This window comes from Gymnodraco acuticeps, unplaced genomic scaffold (assembly GCF_902827175.1).
Source record: "Gymnodraco acuticeps unplaced genomic scaffold, fGymAcu1.1, whole genome shotgun sequence".
NCBI lineage: Eukaryota > Metazoa > Chordata > Actinopteri > Perciformes > Bathydraconidae > Gymnodraco > Gymnodraco acuticeps.
Genome location: NW_022990692.1, coordinates 277,647 through 293,788, shown reverse-complemented (window position 1 = coordinate 293,788; position 16,142 = coordinate 277,647).

Below are 16,142 nucleotides of genomic sequence, written 5' to 3'. Positions count from 1 at the left end.
CTCGTTTACATTTTGAGTTAAATGTGTCGTTAGTGTTGGCTAATGTCTTATTCAGAGACCAGAAAGACTACAATCTTGACTTTGATCTGAGGCTTTGATAGAGCCAAGATAGATCTGTGTCAAGTGACGTATCAAACAGGCCGATCTGTAGACTTGACCTTAAGTCTGATACAATCCAGAAAGGAGGCCTTGGACACCCTGTAAACACTTGATTTTACTTTGAAACTTGAGAACGAGGCTTTGAAATCTCATTCTGAAACTTGAACAACTTGAATCTTGTCCTTAATGTCTTCCCTTTGATAAACTTGGGATGGACTTAACAAGAGATTTGCATCTTGTCTTTTCTCACAAATGAATACAAATCACTTTCAGGTATATAATCTGAGACAGTTTACAGTAAAGGTCATCTAGACATTCTCTCAAATACATGGGACCAATCTTATGAACTGAAATCAAACAAAGGTGCCACCCCATTGTTATAAATGTCAAATACTTGCCGTGTCTCTTCATTATGTCATGTATTCATTCATATTTTAATTTCTACCTGTTATCCCTGTTTTTCTGCACTGCTTTAAGACCAGCTGGAGAATGCACGCAGCCCTCTTTCTCTCTTTTGTCAGGCTGTGTTGGGGACGGATGCTGCGAGCTAAATGTAGTCCAGCTTTGTGAGTCACAGAGAGCAAGGAGGCCCACAGCAGCAGCAGCAGCAAGGTTTTAATGTATTTTTGCCTTTTGTGAGTCACAGCTTGTTGGAACAATGCTGGAGCGCAGGAGGCTGGATGGGTGGGCTGTTGGAGCAGCTTATCCCGGATAATGCACGCTCATCCCATCTCTGAATAACCGCTCCGCTGGGCTCAGAGGTGCCACTGACATCCAATCTATTGAATCTTGTACTTCCTTTCACTCTCTTTCATCCACATAGGAGGAATTTATAGTTTGACAAGGGGTTATCTGATGCAGAAATTATGTAATTGAGTGATTTAAACTTTGAGTAGTGAGGCGAATAAACCTCGAAGCTGAATAAAAAGAAATAAAAGGTAGCTTAACTTTACGTTAGCAATGAATGCTAAATAGCTTGCCCCATACATTATATCTGGTTTGATTTGAGCAAGAATTTAAAAAATGATGACTGTCAATATTATATAGTGGTATAGCATTGGCTGGCAGTCTAAAAAGGCATCAGAGGAACTGATTGTAATGGCTTCATAAGAAATGTGACATAATTATTTGTAGTTTATTTTGTGTATTTCAGCATCAAGCCCTCGTATTCCTTATCTATCTCTGGATATAATGCAGCCTTTCAGACATAAAGATGTAGGCAGATGAGTGAATGAAGTAATGCGATGAGAGGATCTTCCCAACTCTGATTCTGTGTGTTGAGAGCGGAGGTTAGGTCTCATTTCTGTGACTGACTTAATTAGTACCCATCCCTCACTCTCTAGGCTACTGTGTGTGTGTGTGTGTGTGTGTGTGTGTGTGTGTGTGTGTGTGTGTGTGTGTGTGTGTGTGTGTGTGTGTGTGTGTGTGTGTGTGTGTGTGTGCGTGCGTGCGTGGTGTGTGTGTGTGTGTGGAGGCATGCCTCAGGGAGAAAAACTGAGAAACTAAATCTGCCTTGCATAAACATGAAATGAACAAATACTACAGCACAAGCACACACTCGTAGAGGCGTAGCGTGCCGTGCTTTGACTCACACACAGCGACACACACAGACATGCAGATTCACAAACGCCTTAATTAAAGAAGATCACAGGGGGGTCTGTGGGATGGATGCAAATACCGAGGCCAGAAGTGAGAAAAGGTTGATAGAAAGGAGTGAAGAGGAGGGGAGTGGGCTCTTCTTGTACTACGAGAAGTTAATTAAATATCGCATGCTTTTGTCAGGGTTTGGGATTTTATTTGAATTGTTCTGAGCCAGCTTTTGGCCGAACTCGCTGAAATGTTGACTTTCTCTGGAGGTGGTACTTCAGGCAACTTCTAATCTTAGCCAAACACATGTCATCACAGGACCTCAAGGACAATCACATTACAATAACTGCCATTTACTACTACATTCATTTAGCTTTCGACATAGGATGTGACACACCAGACAACAAAACACTACTGGGCTCGTCAATTTGTTTTATTGTTAAGATTTTAATCAATCCCAATTGAGCCAATATAGCCTTATATTGCTGTTTGACATAACTAATGTCACAACACCAAATACATACAATCTTAACTAAGACATTTATTAGTTCTGACTCTGAAGAATAGTATAATTCCCCTTAAACTACTCAGAACTATCTCTTATGTTATCTCTATCACACATTAGAATAATGTAGTAACAAATGTAATCTTTATTCACTGGACTCCCCCAAAGACTGACAAGTTGCAGGATGAGGGTCAGAAATGAAGTAAAATGAGGTTAAAATGTTAACATAGGTTCAGGAGCATGGCCACGCCTAAAACTCCACCTCGAACCACGGCCACCAGTATTTATATCCGGCAAAACTTCCGGCCACTGCTCGTCTCCATCCTTTCAACCCACCCTCCCTCTCCCTTTCTACCCATACAGTTCCCCTTCCGACTCACACCGAGCGATACATCCATCACATCCTCTGCCCGACACCATTCATATTTAAACGGTGCATGTTTATATACCGCGTATACTAACACCTTAATTCCAGGTACCGTCTGGGGGGCCCGTAATCAGCCCACGCAGATCATGCCGGAGACGGAACCCCCACTCTGAGTCTCCCACTGCACGGACCATAGCTCGTCCTCCCAGATCATCCCTTCACCCCCCTCATATCATTCACATGTTACTTCAATAAACGTACAAACGTCACATTGTTGTGGCGTGGTTCCTGCTAGTGAAAAGGTAATTATGGACGATGAGCTGCAAGATAAAGATCAGAAATGAGACGCATTAAAAAATCCTGTGCTTTCAAGTCAGTTGTGTGTTGTGTGCTTCTCTTGATACTGATTGCCGATCACACACACCTACTGTGAGCACACACATCCTCTCCTTCATATCTGCAAAGATGAAGGGATACACTGGTTTAAAAAACACACAAACCATAATTGTAATCAGCCTGCGGCGGCTCCGGCGGTTGCTTTTTCCTCCACCTACGGCCTGTTTGTTTACCGAGACTCCCAGGACTGCAGTTCAAAGCCCGCCTCATGCTTCCCTCTGCAGTGCACCACTCTCTGACCCCATGCCCACACAGGAGCTGTGATCTAAAATAACACAAACAAACGCTTTGTTCTGTGCAGAGTGAAGCCTGCTTGATATCGTCATCAAACTGATTATATGGTGGCTTTAAAGCAGCAAACTGAACAGTGTGTATTTCCGGAGACACTGTACATCCCTGTGCTGAATGTGTTGTGTACATTTAAGTAGTGTGTCTATTTGCTGTATTTTTGGGTCTTCATGTGTGAATCGTTGTCTGCTTGTGGCAACACCTCCAATCATTAGCTCCAAAAAGAAATCAATGCAGCAGGGATGGGTATTCAGTGCGTAGGTGTGCTGAGCTACAAAGAGCATAAGAAATGCTGTAGTCAGAAGATGGGAAAATAACTTTTATTTTATTTTCAGTCATCGAAAGCACATGCCGATTCAATTTAATGTCATAACAAACAGAAGTAGAACAACAGAAAGAAGTACATTTGGCGTAGATATCACAAACAAACTTAGGATGCTGTTACCTACGTTGTTGTCTCATTTATATTGTACCCATCTTCTATGTACTCTTGGATAATTAAGGCTCTCTTTAAAAATGGATGAGTGAGATTCAAGCTGCTCAGTTCTTTACTTTTTAGCAGCGAAATTCAGTAATGAGTCAAGAAGCGTGGTTGCAAAAAATCTGCATCTTTCCAAAGGGATTCCTGCTGTGTCTGAAAACGTTTACTTCCTAGCAACTTCCTTGCTTAACAACATTATCAGCACTTCACATAGCAGTGTTTGTTTCTCATTATGTCAGCAGGTGACATTGATGGTTGCATAACAGAAACCCTCAGCTCAGAGACAGCCTGGGGGCAGAATGTTAAATTTTTTCAGGTTTAAAGTGTCGACTTTCCCGTCGGCCTCCCACGCTGGTGTTTCCACTTATCTTGCCCGTTGAGACCTCTTCTGTAGGTGTGAAAACACTGTAGCTGAATGACTGCATTACTCCCGTGTTAGCTCTGTTGGAGCTGGTGGGAGTAAGACAAGTACACTGTCATCTTTCTTCGTTAGTTAGCTTCTAGCATGGACTGAAGCCTGACTGAAATTTGATTTCTTAATTCTTAGGAAAGTAAACACAAACTGGTCGGATACTGTATTGTGTAAAGTTGTCCGATGTGGCCATGCTAACAGCTAGCTCTTGTGTGTTTGTTCAACCCAGGCTCACGGCATTTCGTGTTATAGTCACGAAATTAATTTAATCCATTGAACCAACACGATTTTCGCATTTTTTTCGTGCCACACAGAACGATTTTAAAAGCAATGTATTTATATTGGTAGTGTGTTTCGTGCCTGCACCACGTATTTTTGTCTGGTCGGGTCTTGGAATACCAGAAGCTGTGTGGTTCATAAAAACATTTTCTTACTCAATATCTTACCCTAAGCCTAACCATCCCTTTTATTTTAAATTGTATAATGTCGGAGTTTTCTTGCCGTCCATGAGGAAAATAAATGGGGCTCAGAGCCTCAGAATACTGAAATCTGTATTTGTTATCATCTTTTTTTCATTCTAATTTGTTATTATTTACATTGCTTTTAAAATCGTTCTGTGTGACACGAAAAAAATGGTGAAATTTTGTTAGTGAACACAAATCACTAGATTAATTTCGTGACTATAACACGAAAGGCCGTGAGACTGTGTTGGTTGGCTCACCACTTTAGTCCAATTCTATCCTTGTCAGTTTTCTCATTGAAAATCTACTGGGCAATATTTGAACAAAAAGTCCTTAATAAAAGAGCTAGCTACTACTGTCAATCTGAAATTAAGCAGTAACTGTAGCGGTAAATGATATACACAACATGACGTTCCCTAGCTTACTGTTTTAGCGGGAAACACATAACTATGCGTAATTAAATACTGTAGCGCTCTGCTAGCTGTTTAATTTAAACTTTAAATATTTATCATTTTTAGGTCATGCATCCTAAATACTTTAGTAATCCCCTGACTCTTTCTGGAGCACCCTGCTATGGTTAGTGTTTCAGTTGACCCAAAAAATGTTTACCGAATTCCTGCGATTGGTTTAATGCTAATTAGCTCATGTTAGCATGCTAACACACTTGTCTTTATTATCTTAGTTTCTTATCTTTAGCATGTTTGAGCACATTTGATCCATTTAAACATTAGCATTAAGCTCTGTGAGGCTTCTCAAGTATGAGACAATCTATAGTTGTTTTTTTAATACTTTTGAAAGCCTGCATAGAATACTTTATCAGAATAGAAATGTATTTCTCTTACTTTAGATATACACAGAGCATGCAGTTGCCAAATTCCTTCACATGTTGAATGAAGCATATTCATATGTTTTTGTACAGGCTATGTGTATTTTACTTTGATAGCTTCCACACACTACGCCTACAACCAGAATACCTTTTGTTGTTGTTCTTGTTTGCTATAATAGGGTAATGAGGAAGAAACAGCAGGCAGGAGTGTCAGAGAGATGACTGTCTCACTTTCATTAAACCTCACACAGACCTGCCTTCACCCGCAGATAAAAGAGCAGAAGAGGAAGACTGGAGGATAATTGGAACAGCAGCATATGCAAATATTTACCCATTTAGAGGACTCTGGGATGTGTGTGTGCTGAAGGGTTATGTGTGGGTTTGTGGGAGTGTGTGTTTTAATGGAAGTTTTTTTGTCTGTGTCTTCTCCCTAAGCGGTTGATGTCACTCAGTAGCCGAGCGGAGGAGCATCTCCGGTTTCCCGAGCTCACAAAGAAAATAACGGCCGCTCTGTTGAAGCAGTCTTTCTCCCAGCGGCCTGCAGAGACCTGGTGGGCCTTACAGAGGACCCCTCGACCCACTCATTATCAGCTCCTCTGTTTTGCTCTTATTTCAATCTCACATAATGTCATTTCCTCCGTCTCTATCCCACTTGTTATTCTCAACCCTTACACTCACAGCACTCCCAGTTTCTCTTGCATCCTCCGACAGAATTTCGCTTCTGTTGCCAAATGCTCTATTTAAAAAAACATAATGTTGGCAAAAAGACAATATTCAAAGGGCGACACCAGCAAAGATCAAAGTGTAAATACATCACCTTTTCCCTCACACCATCTCCCGTCTTCTCCCCCTGACACCTCCGTCTTAAAAATGATGATTCATGCTGTGTTTCAAAACAAGAAGATATGTTGCCTGCTGAATGTGGAAGGGACTGCATTTTTCATCGTGGAGGGGGCTGTTCTGTGGCCTTGTTTCAATAATGCAACAGTCAAAAGCGGCCATATATCATACAGAGGACTCATCTCCGCTTTACTCTCACCTCTACCTCCTGAAGTGGAAACCGCAATAAACCAAACTGTTTTGTTCTTTGCCGAACTTTTCTGAAAAAGACATTGATTTCCGATTGTATGAAACTATTTTCAATTCGATGTTATGTCCCTAAACATCTAAAAGTAAAAGACGTTCACGGGAAAAGGGAACAATTTCGTCAGGCTGTGATTGGATTTTCCTAATCACATGACATTAAGTGTGTTGTACAATGGATTTAATGGAAGTACTTTGGTGATTTTGCTTTACTAATGTGGCCCTTTCAGAACACAGTGTCATTTTCAGGATCCCAAAAAGCAAAAGCATGAAACTTGATGCTCGAATAAAAGCACTCGGTTATTGGGTTATCGAACAGAGGGCCAGAGAGCTGGTGGTGCTTGATGAAGTGGAGAATGAGGCTGGGGAGAGGGCGGGGGGGGGGGGGGGGGGGGGGGCGGTGGTCCTAACTCTCCGCCGTGGCCCCCGAGAGCTGGAGTCATGGATTTAAAAAAAACAAATGAACGGTTACAAGAGGAGGGAGTAATCTGAACCCTCCCTTGCTTTGCATTCACATTAAAGAACTACTCACTGCTACTTCTCCCCCCCACACCCCCCCCCCCCCTCCACACACACACACACACACACACACACCACACACACACCACACACACACACACACACACACCACACACACACACACACACACACACACACACACACACACACACACACACACATACACATACACGCACACACTCCTCACTCCCCTGAAAGACAGCTTTCAGAATTGGATTACCAGCTCTGAATGGGGTCGGTTCCCCTCCGCTGGGTTTCGTCTCCATCCCCTGCCGGGGGACTAGTGGTCCCCCCCCCCCCCCACACACACACACACTCACACACACACACACACACACACACACCACACACACACACACACACACACACACACACACACACACACCAGTCCTCCTTAATTGGTGGGCCGTGCCCTCATTACATGTCCAAATATATGCATGTGCTTCTATTGTCTCTCCCCAAAGACTCCCTCTTTGAATGCAGATTGCGTGTGTGCGCGTGCGTGTGTGCGTGCGTGTGTGCGTGTGTGTGTGTGTGTGCTGGGTGATCCCAGCTGCGGATGTGTCCTTGGTGGCGGTGAACTTGAATCTCAATCTGACCCTATTATTCTCAGGGAGGCGAGCTCGTAGACAAAGCTCCACACTGTCTATGGGGCTACTCTGCACACTCTTTCACACGCGCACACACACACACACACACACACACACACACACACACACACACACACACACACACACACACACACAGATGCAGGTGAGCTCAGTGGGAGCTTGGAGAAAGAGATCTGGTGTCTTGTTATCTGCTGCAGGCTGTTGCTCTTCTTTGCTTCTCACTGATAAATGCCTTGGAATAATTACCATAAAATATTCAAGCCCAAGTGAGTAAAACGAGAGAACCACAATTATCTTCCATCCTAACCAGGGACCTGAATCACCTCATGAACTCAACATTGGTTATGTAAAAGAAAGAACAGCTGCTTCCTGTTGAGAATAGTTGGGGGGAATACCTCGAGAGAGGAATCGATAGATATCTAAGCCAAACTTTATGTAAAAGGCCTTTATCTGTTAAGTCCATCGTTTTACTTCTTTGCAATTTACGTTATTTAAATAAATTGATTGCTGCATAAAACGCTGCAATTATTATACACCGTGGGTTGTTGCTTAGAAATGAGGGATGGGTACTTAAAAGCGAGGAAGAAAAGGTTCAAACGGTTCAATAATTCCTCTTTTTTAATGTATTTTTGGGAGATGTCCTTTTCAACCTTAAACCTGTTTCATCAGTAAGTAATTTTTTTCTCAATTTAATCTCTTACTACTGGAATATATAAATAAATATAAATAACACCTCATATTTATGGTATGGAAACGTTTTTCATGTTGTTACTTATTTCCTGTTTGCATCCATCACCTGTCAATCATCCAGACCTCTCACCGTTTAACAGATCAGTCGCCGATAGCGGAGGAGGATTAGTCAGTCAGAGGTGTGATCGTCACACCTGTTATCTCTCACTTTACACCCTCATTTAAAAAGATCTTTAACCAGTCTCACATTCTCGCCTCCACACACACATCCCCATCATTCCTTTCACACCTTCACACTCTCGCTCATTTCCTCCCTCTATACCTGTGTCTGTAAGAAGATGCTGCCAACGACTTGCTTATGTAATAATCAGACAAATATTGGAGGAGTGGAGGTGGAGTGTTTATTCGCTTGCATGAACAGAAGAAGAAAAAGGGAGACACTGGGTTTATTTCCATGTTCCAGTGTGTGTGGGATGTTCATGTGTGAGAGAACAGCTGTGGATCATTTTCATATCAGTCACTGTTTGTTCTGAGGATTGAAATGGGACCGATTAAAGACAACTGACTTTTTCCTCTTGCTTTTTTATGCAAAAATAGTTTGGCTTATTAGTACAAAGAGTTTATCTTATTCTATGTATATAGACACCTCTGTGTACTTGTTATAACATTCTCTTATTTTGACATGCATATAGTTGACTTAATCTGCATTACTTGCACATTGGTCTTGCAAGATAATATTTTGATTTTATTCCGTTTCTTCTTGCACTATTTTGATGTTTCTTAACATTTTCTTTATTGTTTTACATTTTATATTTATATTGCATTGTTGGAGGAGCCTCGGACTTAATTACCATATCTACACTGCAGCTACTGTGAAGCTTACAATTTGAAATTTTAATTATATTTTCTATTATTTCTCACAAACTCTGTTCCCCCCCTACATCCAACACATCCATTTAATGAACTAATGAACGCCTTTGTGATAGGCTCCTTTGTGTAAAATAGTATCGTTTCTCCATTTACATACATTTCATAGTCAGCTAGATTACATTCAAACTTGAAAATATCTCATTAACACCATGAAGATTGCACTATATTCCATATGTCAATACAAAGGGACTCTTAAAGGGTATTTCATGGTTTCAAGTTATGTCATTCTTTACAGTGTATAGTATAGGGTGAGCTTCTGACCATTTCTCAGGTATGTTTTGAATTGTGTCATATCACCTCAGTTCCAGCGTGTTTGAAACTCCGAGACGACAGCTGCGGGAGATCTGGAGACATCAGCTGTCCCGAACAGATGTTGGTGTCAAAACATTTTGATGAAGTGTCTGTTCCAGCGGATGGGTTTTGATCTGGGACTCCTCCCCTGTCACTTTCTGCTTGTTCTCCTTCTTTCGTTCTTTGACACACAGAACACTCCACAGCATGTAACAGCCTGTGGCTTTGAAACAAAACACCGCTTTTAATTATTGACAATGGAAGATGGTTTTCATGCCATTAATATGAATGTATTCAGTTTCTTGCTGTGTTTTTCACTTAAAAAAACATGTGAATCAGCATTTGGACCATGTGGAAGCATCAAACAGCATTCATTAATGACACTATTTTGGGGTTTATGGCATTTTAAATAAATGCTACCATAAAATACCACAAAATTGTAACAATTATTGTTCTTGATGGGAAAAAATTGTGATTTGATTGCAGGGCATAATAGGAGATGATGACACAACCCATGTTCACGCTCTTTGTGTATGATAGCGGCCCATTGGAAAGTAAATAAAATATAAATTAATGAATATTATTATGTATGTAATATGACTAGAAATTAGACAATTTGACAATCCGCTTTCTTATTGACTCAGTTTGAGGGTTTAAACTCTGGGAGGTGCTAAAGGCTGCCTTAAACCGTGATCCTTTTTTTAATTATCTCTTTTTTCTAACCTGTTCTTGCAAGAGAGTTAACTGTAATGTATTCCAAGTGCAATCTGCTTTTAAACAACAACAAAAACAGAACAATCTATAGTATTTAAAGTCTCTGTTTTTCTGTTGATATTTCTTCACGTTACTATATTTTGAAGAAATGTGTTTATCACTCTATTTTCCAGCATATGCTCAACGTTCCAACTGCAGATGTATTATTCATACACGCAGCATTGCTGTACGCAGCCACATACATATGCATGACATGACTTGATATGACGCACTTATATAATCATACAAAGTGTGTCACATACATCTTTGCATGCATGGACACGCATGCTGTACATCAACATACAATTACAGCAGATTACTATTGTGTCAATTAGTCATATGAGCTATGCCTCGGATCAGGGTTATGTTCAGTATCAAACTGTCAGAGGTCATGTTTTACTGTAGGTATGAACCGATCCTTGCAATGTGTTTTTTATTTTATAACGCTTACGGTAATTGAACAAATAGAGCAGTAAACTGATTGGAAAGCCAATGTTGTGTTTCATAAAACAAATATATAATCACATACTAAAGATCAAAAGTAACATATGATCTCTTGCTGGAGTTGAACAAACAAACAATTTTCCTTATCCTTATCGATAATAAATGGTTATTCCCAATCTAATGAAGCACCTGACTAACTGTGTATCCTCTCTGCTTGGCGAACTTCTCTCACCCTCGAAACTGCAGTTTCCTGCTGTGATTTCTGACCGATGGATTATATTATCTATTTTTCAGGTGTATATCAGTATGTAGTGATCTCTACTTTAAAGAAGGTCCTCTCCTGCTGATGTTCAGGTGTATATCAGTATGTACGTGTCTCGACTGTAAAATGAGTCCCTCTCCTGCTGATGTTTCAGGTGTAATCCAGTATAGTAGTGTCTCTACTTTAAAGAGTCCTCTCCTGCTGAGTGTTCAGGTGTATATCAGTATGTAGTGTCTCTACTTTAAAGAGTCCTCTCCTGCTGATGTTCAGGTGTATATCAGTATGTAGTGTCCTCTACTTTAAAGAGTCCTCTCCTGCTGATGTTCAGGTGTATATCAGTATGTAGTGGTACTCTACTTTAAAGAGTCCTCTCCTTGCTGATGTCAGGTTGTATATCAGTATGTAGTGTCTTACTTTAAATAGTCTCTCTCACTGCTGATGTTCAGGTGAATATCAGTATGTAGTGTCCTCTACTTTAAAAGAGTCCCTCTCCTCCGCTGATGTTCAGGTGGAATATCAGTATGTAGTGTGCTCTACTTTAAAGAGTCCTCTCCTCCTGGCTGATGTTCAGGGATATCAGTATGGTAGTGTCTCTACTTTAAAGAGTCCTCTCATGCTGATGTTCAGGTGAATATCAGTATGTAGTGTCTCTACTTTAAAGAGTCCTCCTCCTGCTGATGTTCAGGTGTATATCAGTATGTAGTGTCTCTACTTTAAAAGAGTCCTCTCCTGCTGATGTTCAGGTGTATATTCAGTATGTAGTGTCCTCTACCTTTAAAGAGTCCTCTCCTGCTGATGTTCAAGGGTGTAATTCAGCTATGTAGTGTCTCTACTTTAAAGAGAGTCCTCCTTCTCCTGCTGTATGTTCAGGTGGTATATCAGTATGTAGTGCTCTACTTTAAAGGAGTCCTCTCCTGCTGATGTTCAGCCGTGTATATCAGTATGTAGTGTGCCTCTACTTTTAAAGAGTCCTCTCCTGCTGAGTGTTCAGGTGTATATCAGTATGTAGTGCCTCTACTTTAAAGAGTCCTCTCCTGCTGATGTTCAGGTGTATATCAGTATGTAGTGTCTCTACTTTAAAGAGTCCTCTCTGATGTTCAGGTGTATATCAGTATGTAGTGTCTCTACTTTAAAGAGTCCTCTCCTGCTGATGTTCAGTGTATATCAGTATTAGTGTCTCTACTTTAAAAGAGTCCTCTCCTGCTGATGTTCAGGTGTATATCAGTATGTAGTGTCTCTACTTTAAAGAGTCCTCTCCTGCTGATGTTCAGGGTGATATCAGTATGTAGTGGTCTCTACTGTAAAGAGTCCTCTCCTGCTGATGTTCAGGTGTAGATCAGTATGTGTGTTCTCTACTTTAAAGAGTCCTCTCCTGCTGATGTTCAGAGTGTATATCAGTATGTAGTGTCTCTACTTTAAAGAGTCAAAACTCTCCTGCTGATGTTCAGGTGTATATCCAGTATGTAGTGTCTCTACTTTAAAGAGTCCTCTCCTGCCTGATGTTCAGGTGGTATATCAGTATGTGTGTCCTCTACCTTTAAAGAGTTCTCTCTTACTGATGTTCAGGTTCCTATATCATGTATGTAGTGTCCTCTACTTAAAGAGTCCTCTTCCTGCTTGATGTTCAGTGTATATCAGTATTAGTGGGTCTTCTACCTTTAAAGAGTCTTCATCCACGTGCTGATGTTCAGGTGTATACTCAGTATGTAGTGTCTCTACTTTAAAGAGTCCTCTCCTGCTGATGTTCAGGTGTATATCAGTATGTAGAGTCTCTACTTTAAAGAGTCCTCTCCTGCTGATGTGCCAGGTGTATATCAGTAGTAGTATCTCTACTTTAAAGAGTCCTCTCCTGCTGATGTTCAGGTGTATATCAGTATGTAGTGTCTCTACTTTAAAAGAGTCCTCTCCTGCTGATGTCCAGGTGTATATCAGTATGTAGTGCCTCTACTTTAAAGAGTCCCTCTCCTGCTGATGTTCAGGTGTATATCAGTATGTAGTGTCTCTACTTTAAAGAGTCCTCTCCTGCTGATGTTCAGGTGTATATCAGTATGTAGTGTCTCTACTTTAAAGAGTCTTCTCCTGCTGATGTTCAGGTGTATATCAGTATTGTAGTGTCTCTACTTTAAAGAGTCTATCCTGCTGATGTTCAGGTGTATATAGTATGTAGTGTCTCTACTTTAAAGAGTCCTCTCCTGCTGATGTTCAGGTGTATATGAGTTTGTAGTGTCTCTACTTTAAAGAGTTCCTCTCCTGCTGATGTTCAGGTGTATATCAGATGTAGTGTCTCTACTTTAAAGAGTCCTCATCCTGCTGATGTTCAGGTGTATATCAGTATGTAGTGTCTCTACTTTTAAGAGTCCTCTCCTGCATGTGTTCAGGTGTATATCAGTATGTAGTGTCTCTACTTTAAAGAGTCCTCTCCTGCTGATGTTCAGGTGTATATCAGTATGTAGTGTCTCTACTTTAAAGAGTCCTCTCCTGCTGATGTTCAGGTTGTCATATCAGTATGTAGGTCTCTACTTTAAGAGTCCTCTACTGCTGATGTTCAGGTGTATATCAGATGTAGTGTCCTCTACTTTAAAGAGTCCTCTCCTGCTGATGTTCAGGTGTTATATCAGTATGTAGTGTCTCTACTTTAAAGAGTCCTCTCCTGCTGATGTTCAGGTGTATTATCAGTATGTAGTGTCTCTACTTTAAAGAGTCTCTCCTGCTGAATGTTCAGGTGTATATCAGTATGTAGTGTCGCTAGTGTCTCTACTTTAAAGAGTCCCTCCTGCTGATGTTCAGGTGGTTATATCAGTATGGTAGTGTCTCTACTTTAAAGAGTCCTCTCCTGCTGATGTTCAGGTGTATATCATGATGTAGTGCCTCTACTTAAAGAGTCCTCTCCCTGCTGATGTTCAGGTGTTAGGCAGTAGTGTTGTAGTGTCTCTACTTTAAAGAGTCCTGTCTCTGCTGATGTTCAGGTGTATATGAAGTATTATGTAGTGTCTCTACTTAACAGAGTCCTCTCACTGCTGATGTCAGGTGGTATATCAGTATGTAGTGTCTCTACTTTAAAAGAGTCATCTCCTGCTGATGTTCCGGTGGTATATCAGTATGTAGTGCTCTTACTTTAAAGAGTTCCTCTCCTGCTGATGTTCAGGTGGTATATCAGTATGTAGTGGTCTCTACTTTAAAGAGTCCTCTCCTGCTTGATGTTCATGTGTATATCAGTTAGTGTCTCTACTTTAAGAGCCCCTCTCCTTGAGTTCAGGTGTATATCATATGTATGTCTCTACTTTAAAGAGTCCTCTCCTGCTGATGTTCAGGTGTATATCAGTATGTAGTGCCTCTACTTTAAAGAGTCCTCTCCTGCTGATGTTCAGGTGTATATCAGTATGTAGTGTCTCTACTTTAAAGAGTCCTCTCTGCTGATGTTCAGGTGTATAGAGTGTGTAGTGTCTCTACTTTAAAGAGTCCTCTCCTGCTGATGTTCAGGTGTATATCAGTATGTAGTGTCCTCTACTTTAAAGAGTCCTCTCCTGCTGATGTTCAGGTTGTATATCAAGTATGTAGTGTCTCTACTTTAAAGAGTCCTCTCCTGCTGATTGTTCAGGTGTATATCAGTATGTAGTGTCTCTACTTTAAAGAGTCCTCTCCTGCTGATGTCAGGTGTATATCAGTATGTAGTGTCTCTACTTTAAAGAGTCCTCTCCTGCTGATGTTCAGGTGTATATCAGTATGTAGTGTCCTACTACTTTAAGAGTCCTCTCTGCTTATGTTCAGGTGTATTCCAGTATGTAGTGTCTCTACTTTAAAGAGTCCTCTCCTGCTGATGTTCAGGTGTATATCAGTATGTAGTGTCTCTACTTTAAAGAGTCCTCTCCTGCTGATGTTCAGGTGTATATCAGTATGTAGTGTCTCTACTTTAAAGAGTCCTCTCCTCTGATGTCAGGTGTATATCAGTATGTAGTGTCTCCTACTTTAAAGAGTCCTCTCCTGCTGATGTTCAGGTGTATATCAGTATGTAGTGTCTCTACTTTAAAGAGTCCTCTCCTGCTGATGTTCAGGTGTATATCAGTATGTAGTGTCTCTACTTAAAGAGTCCTCTCCTGCTGATGTTCAGGTGTATATCAGTTATGTAGTGTCTCTACTTTAAAGAGTCCTCTCCTGCTGATGTTCAGGTGTATATCAGTATGTAGTGTCTTCTACTTTAAAGAGTCCTCTCCTGCTGATGTTCAGTGTATATCAGTATGTAGTGTCTCTACTTTAAAGAGTCTCTCCTGCTGATGTTCAGGTGTATATCAGTATGTAGTGTCTCTACTTTAAGAGTCCTCTCCTGCTGATGTTCAGGTGTATATCAGTATGTAGTGTCTCTACTTTAAAGAGTCCTCCTCCTGCTGATGTTCAGGTGTATGCAGTATGTAGTGTCTCTACTTTAAAGAGTCCTCTCCTGCTGATGTTCAGGTGTATATCAGTATGTAGTGTCCTCTACTTAAAGAGTCCTCTCCTGCTGATGTTCAGGTGTATATCAGTATCGTAGTGTCTCTTTTATACTTTAAAGAGTCCTCTCCTGCTGATGTTCAGGTGTATATCAGTATGTAGTGTCTCTACTTTAAAGAGTCCTCTCCTGCTGATGTTCAGGTGTATATCAGTATGTAGTGTCTCTACTTTAAAGAGTCCTCTCCTGCTGATGTTCAGGTGTATATCAGTATGTAGTGTAGTGTCTCTACTTTAAAGAGTCCTCTCCTGCTGATGTTCAGGTGTATATCAGTATGTAGTGTCTCTACTTTAAAGAGTCCTCTCCTGCTGATGTTCAGGTGTATATCAGTATGTAGTGTCTCTACTTTAAAGAGTCCTCTCCTGCTGATGTTCAGGTGTATATCAGTATGTAGTGTCTCTACTTTAAAGAGTCCTCTCCTGCTGATGTTCAGGTGTATATCAGTATGTAGTGGTCTCTACTTTAAAGAGTCCTCTCCTGCTGATGTTCAGGTGTATATGAGTGATGTAGTGTCTCTACTTTAAAGAGTCCTCTCCTGCTGATGTTCAGGTGTATATGCAGTGATGTTAGTGTCTCTACTTTAAAGAGTCCTCTCCTGCTGATGTTCAGGTGTATATCAGTATGTAGTGGCCTCTACTTTAAAGAGTCCTCTCC